This window comes from Pinus tabuliformis, chromosome 8 (genome assembly GCF_031772625.1).
Source record: "Pinus tabuliformis cultivar Carrire ecotype Pingquan chromosome 8, CPIR1, whole genome shotgun sequence".
NCBI classification, from domain to species: Eukaryota; Viridiplantae; Streptophyta; class Pinopsida; order Pinales; family Pinaceae; genus Pinus; species Pinus tabuliformis.
The window spans coordinates 1849704105-1849718883 of record NC_142294.1 but is presented as its reverse complement, the minus strand read 5'-3'; positions in this window follow the sequence as shown (position 1 = coordinate 1849718883).

Below are 14779 nucleotides of genomic sequence, written 5' to 3'. Positions count from 1 at the left end.
GCCCGAGCACTCAGTCATGTGGGGGAACTAGAGAACTGTAGGCGAAAAGTGAAAAGAGCTAAAGCACAAAGGCGAGACTCGCGCTCTGGAAACTAGTAGTATTGATCGGGTCACCCTCAAACAGTAAGAGGTTTTGGACGAGAGTGGAGCAATTCCATTCATCGATCGACGCGTGGCAAGCGGAGGTGATAGAAAACCACTGTTGATCATGCACTATCTGTCGAGCAAGTCAACCACATGAAACGTGCGTATGGCGTTGGATCTGGGGGACCCCGATCGGATGGCTGAGATCGCGCCCGATGGAGGAAGCAGAATCGACAAGGGAATACGACGTGTTTTATAAGGATTTGGAATCTGTTTTACTACCATGGTGGAGGAAGAACGCATCCATGATGTAACTAAAGAAACGAACCAACGAAGCAAGGTGGCGCCTTTTAGAGGAGGACATGTGGCCACTCCCTGAGCATTGATGATGACGCTGAATAGGGAACTCCAAGCACAGCTACAGAAGGTGAATCGACAGAGGTGGAAGAGGAACCAAACAGTCTTGGAACGAATGGCTAAAGACATGAACAAAGACAGAAGAAGATAGTTACTGAGAAAGTCAGTCAGAGAGACGAAGACAGAGAGACCAGAATCCTAAGAGGAGGACGGAACACAGAGAACAATAAAGCAAAGTAGAAGAGACATAGGGCCGAGCTAACCAGAGGTAGCATCAAGCACTAGAGAGCTTGAAGATTCGAGCCATCCCATAGACCATAAGGTCATAGAGTTGGTAGGAAGAAGAAGAGTTTGTGTACTCCAGTGGCTTGGGGAATCCAAGAACCACCCTGCCAAGCAAAACCTACTTCAGGAGAACTCACAGTGAGTCCCTGTATTGTAATTCTCTACTTAAAGGTGCAATAAAACAAGGCCACCACTAAAGGCTGGACCAGAGATGTAGCCCTAGAGAATAGGGTGAACTCCTTAGTAATTTCTTGTGTCTTTGTGTTTGCTTACTATATTTCTTTGTTGTCTTTCCATTTTATTGTCTGTTTATTGGAAATCTGATCGATTCGTTGCTTCAATAACACAAAACACACACCAGCACATGAGTCTGTAATACCTTTATTCAATAAATATTTAACTGAGTTCACTCATAAGGTGAATATTAGATCAAGTGGTATCAAAGCTTTAGGTTGTAAGGTTAGACAAGCTTGTTTTGGTTTAGCTGTGAATGCTCACTAGATCAAAGCTCAAATTAGGAGAAGGAGAGTTGGTGGAAACTAATCCTAAAATTGGGAGAGTCTATCCTCAGAAGACAATGTTAGAGGAAGGTTCTGTGGGGCCAGACCCTCAATTCATAGAGATTTTCCTAGCTATACAGTCTATGGTAGAAGAAATGTACTGAGACTTTAGAAAGCATAAGGTGGAAGATTCATCAAGTTCTAAACAAGATAAAGAAGAAGATGAGTCTCACTTCCATGACCACTCCAAAGGAAAGGGGAAAGAGGAAATCTTTCTCACGCCTCCTAATAGCCCTGTTCCTAATAAGAAAGCATCTTTGATTAAGTTGGATGTTAAATTTATTTTGCCTATATATGATAGAGAGCTAAATGCTGAAAATTTGGACAATTGGATTAGACAAATTGAAGTGTATTGCAGGGTGCAGAACATAGACTCAGACAAGAGTAAGATTCAGATAGCAAGCCTCCTCCTAGGAGGCACTGCCTTGGGTTGGTGGGAAGGAAAAAACCAAGCTGATATGAAAAGACATGGCAAGACCATCTCTGTCTGGATTGAATTTGTTGCTGCAATCAAAATGCAGTTCTATCCATTGGCCTACATGCAACAAGCCATGATGAGTTAGCAAACCCTTCGATAGTTGAAAGGGCAAAGTGTGCAAGGGTATACTCAAGAATTTAGAAAGAGAGCATTGATGTTGGATATCTCACTAGACTCACCAGAGACTCTTTTGAAGTACATTGGTGGTCTACACAACTACATGAGGCATACGATCCTCATGTTTAATCCCACTGGTATAGATGAGGTATTTGTACAGCTACTCATCTAGAAGCTATAGGAATGAATGGCAATCCAGAAGTTGGGGGGTCATCCCAACCCACTGTAAGCAAGAGCAAGGAGAAAAGAAAGAAGAAGTGGAAAGCAAGGAAGGCTAACACTGCACAGAGAGCCAAAGCTTCATGTACTCACTATAAAAACGAGGGGCATGATGATGAGCATTGTTGGATTTTGCATCCAGAGCTGAGACCTAAGAAGTTCAAGGGCAAGAAGAAGAAGGTTGCTGTAGCTATTCAGAAATATTTGGGGTCAGAATTGGGAGATGAAACAACTATAGCAGCCATAGGAATAAAAGGTAAGAATTTTGAAGCATCTACTAGTAATTCTGCTTAATCTATTATTGATGAAGAAAATGAGAGAAAAAGACATGAGCTTTTCCATATTCGAGTTATTTCCAAAAATCACAAGATTGATACTTATTTTGATAGTGGCTCATAAGTAAATCTAATTTCTGAAGCAATTGTAAAGAAATTGGGATTAGCAACTATACCTCACAAGAAACCATACCCATTAGGATGGTTGAATGATAAAGCACAACTACAAGTGACTAGATAGTGCAAACTCAAGTTTTCTTTTGGGTCAGCATTTGTAGATGAGGTTGAATTAGACATAATTCCTTTGGATATATGTGGAATTTTTTTAGGAAGTCCTTACTTGTATGATAGAAAGGCTATTTTCTATAGAGCTGAGAACAAGTATCTACTTGTTAAAGATGGAATTGAATACTTTGTAAGAGCTCATAAGCTCAAGAATAATTACACTCTCATAAACTCAGGATAGATGAAAAAAATGATAAATTCATGCAAAAAATTCCCACTGATGGTTGTAAAGGAAAAGAAACCTGATAAAACCAATGTATTTTAGGGTTGTAATGCTGAACAGCAAGTTGATATAGAAAAGGTTGTTTCAGAGTATGATGTCTTGTTTCAAAAACCTAAAGGTCTACCACCCAAAAAGGGAATAGTACATGATATTATTTTGCAGCAAGATGTTCCATTCCCTAACATTGGGATGTACAGGTTATTTTCTTTAGAGAATGCTGAAATCAAGAAGCAGGTGTAGGAGTTGCTCGAGAAAGGGTTCATCAGGCCTAGCACATCACCATGTGGGTCACTAATCGTTTTGGTGAGAAAGAAATATGGCTCGTGGAGAATGTGCATTGATTACTAAGCACTAAATAAGATAACAATAAAAAATTGTTATCCCCTTCCTCGCATAGATGATCTTTTAGATCAATTAAATGAAGTTGTTTATTTCACCAAGCTGGATTTGCCCAGTGGATACCATCAGGTCAGAGTTGCAGAGCAAGATGCATGGAAAACAACTTTCAAAACAAAGCAGGGATTGTATGAATGGCTGGTTATGCCTTTTGGCTTAACTAATGCTCCTGCTACTTTCATGAGATTAATGAATGATGTACTTAGACCTTTTCTTGATGATTTTCTTATTGTGTATCTGGATGACATTCTGATTTTTAGTAAAACGTGGAAAGAACATTTAAAGCATGTTAAGCAGACATTAGATGTTTTCAAAAGAAAAACTTTAAGTTAAGCTCTCAAAATGTGAATTTGGCAAAACATCTCTAAACTACTTGGGTCATATAGTAGGGGGAGGTGAATTGAAAATAGACCCCTCTAAAGTGGCAGTCATTGTGAACTGGCCTAAATCCAGGTCTGCTACAGAAGTGAGAAGCTTCTTAGGAGCAGCACAATATTGGAGGAAGTTCATTTCTAACTTCTTCTTGATTTCAGCGCTCTTACATGCTTTAACAGTATTGAATAAGGTGTTTTAGTGGGGAGGCAAACATCAGAAAGCCTTCGACACCTTGAAAGAAAAGATTAGTACAACACATGTACTAGCACTGCCAGATTTGCAAAGACCATTTGAGATCCAAACTGATGCCAGTGACTATGCCATGGGAGCAGTGTTGACACAGCATGGTAAACCCATATGTTATCATTCTGATACTTTTAATCTTGCAGTAGTTAACTATCCTACAGATGATAAAGAATTGTATGCACTAGTTCAGAGTGTGAAAAAGTGGAAACATTACTTAATGGGCAAAGAGACAGTAATACATACTGATCGTCAGCCACTTCAATATCTACACTCCCAAACTAAGTTACAACAATCAAGACATTATAGATGGATGGGTTTCCTAGAATAGTTTCATTTAGTCATCAGATATAAAAAGGGCATACATAACAAGGTTGTAGACATGTTATCTAGACCCATTATAAATGCATCTACCATACTTAAGCATAATTTTGTGTTGCATGAAAGCTATATAGAACAATATGCTCAGGATATCAACTTTAGAGATGTATATGCAACTTTGAGTCAAGGAAAAAGAGTAGAAGAATTGGACTATCATGTGAAGGACCGACTCCTATATCATTGTGGGAAACTCTGCATTCCACAAACTAAGAGAGTAAAGATAATTATGGAAGCACACACTTCTCTGATATCAGGTCACTTTGGGGTAAGTAAAACAGTTGCACAGCTACAAAGATTCTGCTATTGGCCGAAAATGAATGGGACAGTCTCTAGATATGTAAGAGCGTGTGCCATGTGCGCTAAAAGCAAGCCCAACAATAGAAAACTAGGCTTGTACACTCCATTGCCAGTTCTTTCTCACCCTTGGGAAAGTGTTTCCATGGATTTTGTTGGAGGACTGCCTAAATCTAGGAAAGGTCATGATTATCTATATGTTGTTGTGGATAGGTTCAACAAAATGTGTATTTTGATACCTTGTAGTAAACAGATTACAGCTGAATAGACTACAAAATTGTTCTTTGAAAATGTATGGGATCATTTTTGATTACCCACTTCCATTGTATCTTATCAAGACACCCGATTTGTGGGGAAGTTTTGGTCAAGTTTGTGGGAACTGATGGACACCAAACTGAAGAAAAGTATAGCTTTTCATCCACAAACAGATGGCCAGAAAGAAGTAGTAAACAAGACAGTGATCCAGTTACTGAGAGGATATTGCAGCAAACATCCTAAGCTATGGGATGAACACTTGTGTTATGTGCAGCATGCTTACAACAGAGCCAAACACTCTTCTACACAAAGATCTCCTTTTGAGACCTGTTTTGGTTTCACACCAAGGTCTCCTTTGGATTTTGTCTTTGGTAAAGATACCATGGTTGATGGACACAGTGACGTGGACAAGTCAACTAGGTTCATTGAACAGATCCAGGAGATCCAATAGGCCGTACATGAACAACTAGAAAAGAGCCAAGCCAAGTACAAGGCTAGGCATGACAAGCATCAGATGGAGCATAGTTTTCAAGTTGGAGACCAAGTCTGGCTGTATATCAGCAAGGACAAGATGTAAGGTGAAGGTAAAAAGCTAAAACCTATCAGGTATGGACCCTTTAGGATACTTGAGAAGATTGGAGAAAATGCTTTTTGCCTTGATTTACCAGCTTACATGCACATCTACTCAGTCGTAAATGCCAATTGCTTGAGAGTTTTTGAACCTTCAATGATTGAGGACCCTGAAGAGCAAAGTCAATTGCCTTCTATTGATGACCTGCTACCTGAATATCTTAATGAATTGTAGGAAAACGCAGTGTTAGATAGGAAGGTGAAGACAACTTGCAGGGGAGATGTTGAATACCTCAGGATTGGGCTCAAAGTTTTGAAGCCAAGCAATGCAAAGTGGATTGATATTGGACAAGTGAGAAAGCAATACCCTCACTTAGTCGATGCTTGAAAACCAACTTTTGGTGGTCCAAAGCTTTTTCAGTGGGGAAGCCGTGATCTGAATTGGATCCATAGAATACTGTCAAAGAACCATGACGGTATCAGGTCAGAACAAATCTCTAAAAAATTCCAAAACATCGATCAAAAACACCCCTGAACCAGTGGCAATGGCAGCCAGCATCCGAGGCCCATGGAGACAGTGCAGGAGGTCAAAATAGCCCCTGGGAGCCCCGAATCGGGAAAAGAAGGTGGTTTTTGATCACACATCACTGGGTGAATAGGGCCGTGAAGGAGGAAGCCCGAGCACTTGGTCACGTGGGGGAATTGGAGAATCGCGGGCAGAAAAGCGAAAATCACTAAAGCACAAAGGCGGGACCCACGCTCTGGAAACCAGAGGTATTGATCAGGGCGCCCTCAAATGATAAGAGATTTTGGATGAGAGCGGAGCAATTCCATTCATCGATGGACGTGTGGAAAGTGAAGGTGAGAGAAAACCACCATTGATCGCGTGCTATCGGTCGAGCAAGTCAACCACGTGAAACGTGCATATGGATTTGGGGGACCCAGATTGGACGACTGAGATCGCGCACGATGGAGGAAGCAGAATATCCAAGGGAATACACCACGTTTTAGAAGGATTTGGAATCTGTTTGACTACCACGGTGGAGGAATAACGCATCCATGACGTAACTGAAAAAATGAACCGACGAAGTAGGCTGGCATTCTTTAGAGGAGGACATGTGGCCACTCCCTGAGTGCTGATGATGATGCCGAACAGGGAACTCCAAGCGCAACTACAGAAGGTGAATTGACAGAGGCAAAAGAGGAACCGAATAGTCTTGGAACAAATGGCTAAATCCATGAATAGAGACAGAAGAAGACAGTCACTGAGAGAGTCAGTTGGAGAGGCAAAGACAGAGAGACCAGAATCCTGAGAGGAGGACGGAACACAGAGAACAGTAAAGCAAAGTAGAAGAGACAGAGGGTCGAGCTGACCAAAGGTAGCATCGAGCACCAAAGAGCTTGAAGGTTTGAGCCATCCCATAGAGGAATCTGTCTGGACTAAGCACCACATTTGGCTCTTTCCACTGTAGACTAGAATGTCATAGAGTTGGTAGGAAGAAGAAGAGTTTGTGCACTCCAGTGGCTTGGGAAATACAAGAACAACCCTGCCAAGCAAAACCTACTTCAGGAGAACTCATAGTGAGTCCCTTTATTGTAATTCTCTGCTTAAAGGCACAATAAAATAAGGCCACCACTCAAAGTTGGACCAGAGATGTAGCCCTGGAGAATAGGGTGAACTCCTTATTAATTTCTTGTGTCTTTGTGTTTGCTTACTATATTTCTCCGTTGTCTTTCCATTTTATTGTCTTTGTATCGGCAATCTGATCAATCCGTTGCTTCAATAACACAGAACACACACCAGCACATGAGTCTGTAATACCTTTATTCAATAAATCTTTAACTGAGTTCACTCATAGGGTGAATATCAGATCACTTTCCCACACCCTTCATAGACGAGGTCATTGATGAGTGTTTGGGGCATGAGGTTATATCCTTTATGGATGGATTCTCTAGATATAACTAGATACGTATCGATTATGCCAATTAGCTTAAAACAATCTTTATTAGTATGTGGGGAACTTTCTCTTACAAGGTCATGCCTTTTGGTTTAAAGAATTTTGGGGCCACTTTTTAGCATGCCATGTCCTATTGTTTCCATGACTTGGCTCACTTTATCCTTGCATATCTAGATGATCTCACCACTCATTCCAAACTTTGGTCACAATATCATGACTTGCATACCATGTTCCTTTGATGTCTCAAGTATAACATTCACCTCAACCCCCTTAAGTGTGTCTTTTGTGTTCCTGCCGACCAAATTTTTGGCTTCATCATTTCCAAAGATGGTATCACTCTTAACCCACCCAAAGTTCAAGCCATTCTTGAACTTCCTCCTCCTTGTGCCCTTTGCCAGTTACAAAGCCTCCAAGGAAATGCTAATTTTCTTCGTTGATTTGTTCCTGACTATGAAACCATGGCTCATGGGTTCCTAAGAATCCTTCAATTTGACATTCAATTTTTTTGGGATGACCAAGATCAACAATATTTCGATGCCCTCAAATGTGCTCTCACTTCAGCTCCCTTGATTAGTCCACGTAACTTTGAGAGGGATTGCATCTTGTACATCTTTGTGTTCACCTATTCAGTCGCTGGGGTCCTCATACAATAAGATTATGTAGAAAATGAGCATTTTATATACTATGTTAGTAAGAACCTTAACGGTCCCCCTATGTCCTATTCCCATGAAGAAAATTTGGCATTGGATGTCGTGTTGTCTATTCAAAATTTTCATCATTATATCCTTATGCGTACCACCAAAGTTGTGAACAATTCCAAAATGATGGATTTCCTGTTGAGTCAACGGATCATTAACGGGAAGTACGCCTGTTGGATCATTATCCTTCAAGAATTCGATCTCAAATTTGTCACACCCAAGAGTAAGAAAGGTTTAGCCCTTGCTGAACTCATTTATGAATTTCCCATTAGTACTCTTGATCTGCTTGTGAATCATGACCTTCTAGATGAACACTTGTTTGCCATTACTATGGATGATCCTTGGTATGGCGACATCCTTACCTATTTTTGAACTTTTAAATTTTCCCCCAACTAAACTTGTGATGATCAAAAATGTATTTGACCTCAAACCCCTCACTACATCCTCATCGGTGAGGATCTTTATCATCACGGTGTTGACAATGTGCTTCATCATTGTCTCACCCATGATGAAGCTGAGCAAGTCCTCAATTCCTGCCACAATGGAACTTGTGGTGGTCACCACTCAGGAATGGCCACTTCCCATAAAATCAAGCACACCAGTTACTTTTTTCCTTCTCCCTTTGGTGATTGTATTGAGGCAATCAAACACTATCCCAATTGTCATTTATTCACCCCTAAGGCATGAGCTCCACCTACTCCCCTCTATCCCATCACCGCAACTGGTCCTTTTTGTAAATGGGCTATTGAATTTATGGAGTTTCAACCCCCATATGCTAATAACCACAAGTACATTATTGTGGTCGTTAACTATTTCACCAAATGGATTGAAGCCATGCCAACATTCAATAACATTGCAACTACTGCAACCCTATTCTTCTTTAACCATGTTATCGGTCAATTTGGTGTTCTGAAACAATTTGTCTTTGACCATGGACGAAACTTTGAAGATGAGATATGGCATAAGATATCCTCTCTATTGGGCTTCGAATACCAATATTCATCGTGTTATTACCCTCAAGGTAATGACCAAGATGAAGCTGTCAAAAAGATCCTTAAGACTATTCTTCAATAGATCGTGAATAAATATAAGACCAAATGGAATTTAATGCTCTTCCTTGCTTTGTGGGCCTATAGAACTTATGTCAAGAGGGCCACCAGGTTCACTCCTTTCCATCTTATTTCAGAGACGAGGGAGTCTTACCAATCAAGTGTGAGATCCCTTTCCTTCACCTTGTCGTCGAACTCCTCCTAGACACCCAACCTTTAGAACAATGAATTATCATGCTTGAGCGGGCCAATGAAGATTGTCGTGTTGCATTGAAAACCAATGAAATGGCCAAAAATCGAACCAAAGCTCAATATGACTAAAAATTCCACCCGTGTACCTTCCATGAAGGAAACCTTTTTCTTGTTTATGACCAAGATCATGATGTCCTAGGGCATGGGAAGTTTCAACCATGATGGCTAGGACCTTATATCATCTGTACGTGTTTGGGAAAGGGGGCATACCTCCTAGAGGGTCCAAAAGGAGAAATCATTCTCAAGCCTTGAAATGCACTCTACCTCAAGCAATTTTACCTATAGAATTTCCCATTGAAATTCACGTATCTCTTTCTTTCTTCTTTCATTTAGGTATTTTGAATTCCCCACCATCTTATATATTGTCTTCTTCATCTTTTAGAGGGATCCATCACCCACACCATACATCGGTTATGCCGATGGTACAAGTTGCTTCACTAGGAATCTAGCCTCGACATCTTAGGCCACTTTCACCCCCTTACATTCATTAGTCCACTCCAATGACACCTAAATTGGATATGGCACCAATAAATAGGATGAATATGATGTTGTGATGGGTTTTCTAGCCAATGCCCTTGATCATCACATCCTTCACCTTCATGTTTGTCTTGATTCCTTGTTGCTTGTCATGTAATTGAATGGCATTTATCATCTGTATAGTCCTATCCTTTTTAGAAAATACCTATCAGTTAAGATTTTTGCATGTGAATTTGAATACATTTCATTCAATCATGTTCCTAGATCCCAGAATCACTATGTAGATACCGTTGCAAATAACATTCTAAATTGGAATTTATCACATGTAAGAAGACATCCATAAACAAATGGTGAGCCACAATTGTCACAAAAATATGCATAACCATAAATATGTATCGTAATATAGTGTTTTGAGTCCACTACTCTAAATACATCTGACATGCTCATTCGCATGTTATCATAAAACAAAAATGGCGACCGACATGTACCTATGCCTAATCACTATCCTCTAGAGGATCCTGAGCCAACGACTCCATCCCACTAGCCTATAGATCTTGTATTGCCTGATCGACCATAACATTGTGCCATGTGATTCCTCACCACTTTGAAGGAAGACTCGTACCCTCATCTGTATATTGATATTCTAGCTCATGCCACCCATGCTTTGTCACCCTGGTCAATAGCACATCGAATCTACGTTGGAGATCCTCCAGTAGAGCATCACTCCCTGATCTCTGCTGTGATGTGGCACCACCCTGATCTATAGCCCTAGGTATTGTGGCTCATCCCATGTATCCTGTCGACCTCATAGTGCTATATCTGCATACCACAAAGTTTAGAAATAAGTACCATATACACATATTTCTTAAACAATAAATGCATCAAATATATAGAAACTTGCACTTACCATCTGGACCCCATGATCGTCCTGATAGAAGTGATAAATCAGGTCCCCTTGATAGTTCATGGCACTATATTGATATTCATCTATTTACATTGGCATTTGGTCCCAATGAGAAAAAAGAATTAGGTCAGAACACTTGTCCGACTTCCCCTCCTCCACCTTGTCTTAGTAGCTGCCCCCAGGGGCACATCCTGGGCTCCTATGGGCCCCCATCATGAATCTTGCATGAGGCCGAATAGTGGGGATATTATCAAAGAAGAGTGAGTATGACTGCCCCAAACAAATATTTATCATTGGTCCTCTGTTTATATAGTGTCAACTATCATTTCAATGGAGACAACATCATCTGAGCCCGTCCATAGTAGGTCCCTCCTAGCACACTCTCCACCAGCATCATCTGCCATCCAATGAATGGTGGAAGGCATGACTACCCAAAATGTGCAATGCTGCTACAGTTGTAGTTCATGTTTTAAGCCTCTCTAGGTCATTGATATGTATGGTCATGACCTTTGCATGACTCCCCGTTACATAATGATGATAAAAAAACTCACATATATGCCTCCCACAAGGAAACACTTGATGTACCTCCACTACAACCCCTAAGGGGGGAAATCCTGTCAGAAAATATATGTCTTGGATCATGATCTCAATCCTGTGCCCTATGCTACAAAGGTCTCATAATATGGGTCCCAGTAACTCATAATCCTCAACAACAAGGGCCCACCAGCCCTCATCATAGGGTTCTCTAAGAACTTTAGCATGCCATATCATGCCAACACCCCTCTCACTCCTTGATTCCCATGAATCTTAGCACAAAGGGACTATAAATCTCATTCTCGTGATGATACCTTCAACTCTTCCATACTTGAAAAATACCATTATGTTATTTTAGTCCAGAGTCAAAGGCATGATTCTCTAGTACTTAGCTTCAACTCACAATAGATCACGAGTCTTGCCAATCATCTCAGCCTAGAACATAACTTTTTCCCTCAAAATTGCGCTCCAGAACATAGAACAAGCTCCCAAAAGTGCATTGTGACCGTGAGGATGAGCAGGGGTCCCCCAGAGTGAATTGAAGCCCTAATATGAAATTCTAATCCACCAAAAATGATGAGTAAGATTAGATCTCTTACCTCCAACTTGTAGATCCTAAGTCTGACAGCTAATTTGTCTGCTACGATCATGATAAGATTTAGGGCCTTCTCCTCCTCTCCAAATTCTCCGCAAATCACTATGCAAATGAATTGGAATTGTGGGCAAAAAGTAATTTTATAGGAAAAACCCTATTTTATTTTTGTTGCCCATTGCGACCAAATTATAGCTCCATTTGATGAACTGTCAACACTGTTGGAAATCTCTCATAGATTTCTATAATGGGTCTCTCTTTGTTTTTGGTAATTTAACACTTCAGAGGGAAGCCATTTTTTCCATGAGGTCTCACTTTTCCACCTATTAAAATCAAATTTCTTCATTTGAGCCACTTATACTCTGGTACCACTTTACCTTTTCACTGGTTGACTCACGTGTCGATTTTCGTCATGAGTAACCATCATTTACTCATGTTTTTATGGTCCCCTCCAAGCCTCCCCCATGTGGCAACATCATCGAGTCACCCTTTTTCAGAGCATCCGAGATGAGTCATCCTTGTATCTATGGAGTCTATTCTGAATCCCCTTGAGTCCAGTTACATTGTTCCTTACATCATTTTGTTGCATCCATATCGTTTTATTCATTTTTGTTCTTTATCTCTACTGCTTCATTTTTATCGAACCCCTGTTTGAGTCATTGGCCATTCCCTCCAGAATCGAGTTAGTCACTTCCAAGTAAACCATCCTTATTATGATATGACAAGGGAATTTGTCAGTCATTGACTCATTTTGTTTCCTTCCATTATCATCCCTAGTGTCAGTCCATAAGTCGCTCTACTATGATTCCTTGTGCCTTTGTTAAGGATTCCTCATTGCCTTAACTCTATGGACCCTCTTCTATCGACCTCAACACATTTATTCCATAAGAGTGGTCTAGAGGGCGGTGTACCTTGGTTCCAACCACCATCTTTGTTTGGTGCCTTGGATCAAGCAAAGTGAATCATAATTTCCCTTTGACTTGGTTTTTTCTCATGTGCTTGACATTAGCACCTTATCGCACAATTTGGATTTGTAAACGGTTCAGTGCTCTAGTTGATTGTCCCAGTGATTCTCGGGTGTGTAAGATGTTCTATAACTCATGAAGGGGTGATGCTTCAGGTAGCACCCCACATGCCCAGATAAACACAGATTTTTATTTAGTCTCAGATGCAGTTCTGCAGATGTGATGGGTTCAGTTTACATCGTTTGCAACACCCACAACATCATGTCTCCTTCAGATGATCCATTTAGATCTTCATATCCCTTTCCTATTTAGCAAGAATTATTTGGTTGCAATCCCCCCTCACCATGTCAGCATGAGGGGCATCATGTCTCATGTACTAATATGTTATTATATTCAGTCATGGCCTATGTTTTTCTAGGTGCATTATGTATATGGGATCCATTATATTATTTTCTAGCCCATTGATTTGAGTGTATCATGTATCATGTACTTTGTAGCTTAGTCCCACATTTTTGTGCTCATGATTATTATTTGTATGCATTTATATTGGCAGGTATAGGCATGCTGCCCCCGCCTCATTTGAGATCATGTACTCCCACATAAAAAGAGTCTTCTATAAGTCTTGTAGGTCTCATCCCCTCCATTATTTTTCGTCCTTGAATTGCTTTAGTTATCTCTCTCTCTCTTTGACTCCCCTTTGGTTTCTTGTGGAAGTGTAACCTACAACATATTTTGGTCATATGATTTTCTCCTAACACTCATGCATTGGGGGGCAATCTATTATCACCAAAAAATGATCACCTAGCCATTTCTAACTAGGTGGATCAAAATCCACCATGTAGGATTAATTTCACCATAGTAAAATCACTTTCAGTGTGGAAAATAATTTAGTAAACCACTTTTATTAAATTATTTTCTGATTTAAATAAAAAAACCCATGAGAATAATTAGATAAATCATTATTTATTTAATTTTCTCTAGGAACAATTATTAAATCATTGTTTAAATAATTATTCCTTGTCACGTTTGACTAAATCCTTTAGGAATAATTAAAATAAATCACTATTTATTTATTATTTATTATTTCTATTATTGGGATAATTGTTAAATCACTATTTAATAATTATTTCAATTTAACACCATTCTTAATGTTCACAAAATAATTAATAAATCATTTTATTTGTTAATTATTTCTAAATCAAGACATTTAACCATTTTAAATATGTTTTCCCTCTCCAATAAATATAATAAAGTATTCCTAATGATAAGATCTTGATTTGGTCAATATTATTTATTATTCTCCATTTTCGAGATTAAATCAATACTTTGTTATAAATAGGAGGGTTTTCTATTCATTCTTCATGATGATCATTATCATCGTCACCATTATCGTCTCTTTTCTTTTGAGCTCCCATTTGTGTTCTTCACATTGTTTTGGGTTTTTCACATGTTGAGAGAGAAGATCGATTACTGAAGCATCAAAGACATCAAAGGACCCATCCCACGACGGGGATTTGCAGACCATTTTTGTAGATCTCCTTCACTAGGTGTTATCAATAAATAATTTATTCAATTAAAGTCTTTCCATTTGGGTTATTTCATTGGATATCTTTAATGATGTTTTCCGTTTTGTGTCGTAGATGTTTTTGTTGCAGGTTTTTCAATTTTTATTGTAGATCTGAATCGTAACTAGGCATGAAATTGTTGTTAGGGTCACTTGTCACCTAGTGACTTAATTGAAGTGTTTTTGGTACACCTTCCAAGAAATTTCACACTAACAAAAATAATACACCGACATACAAGAGCCAACGCAGGAATTAAATATCACATGAATTTTAATGCATTCACATGTAATTCACACCATTCAATGCATAGGAATTAACTCATGCATACTAGGATTAATGCATAGCAGTCAACAAAGTTTCTGCAACAATGACCATACCCTTTCAGTGT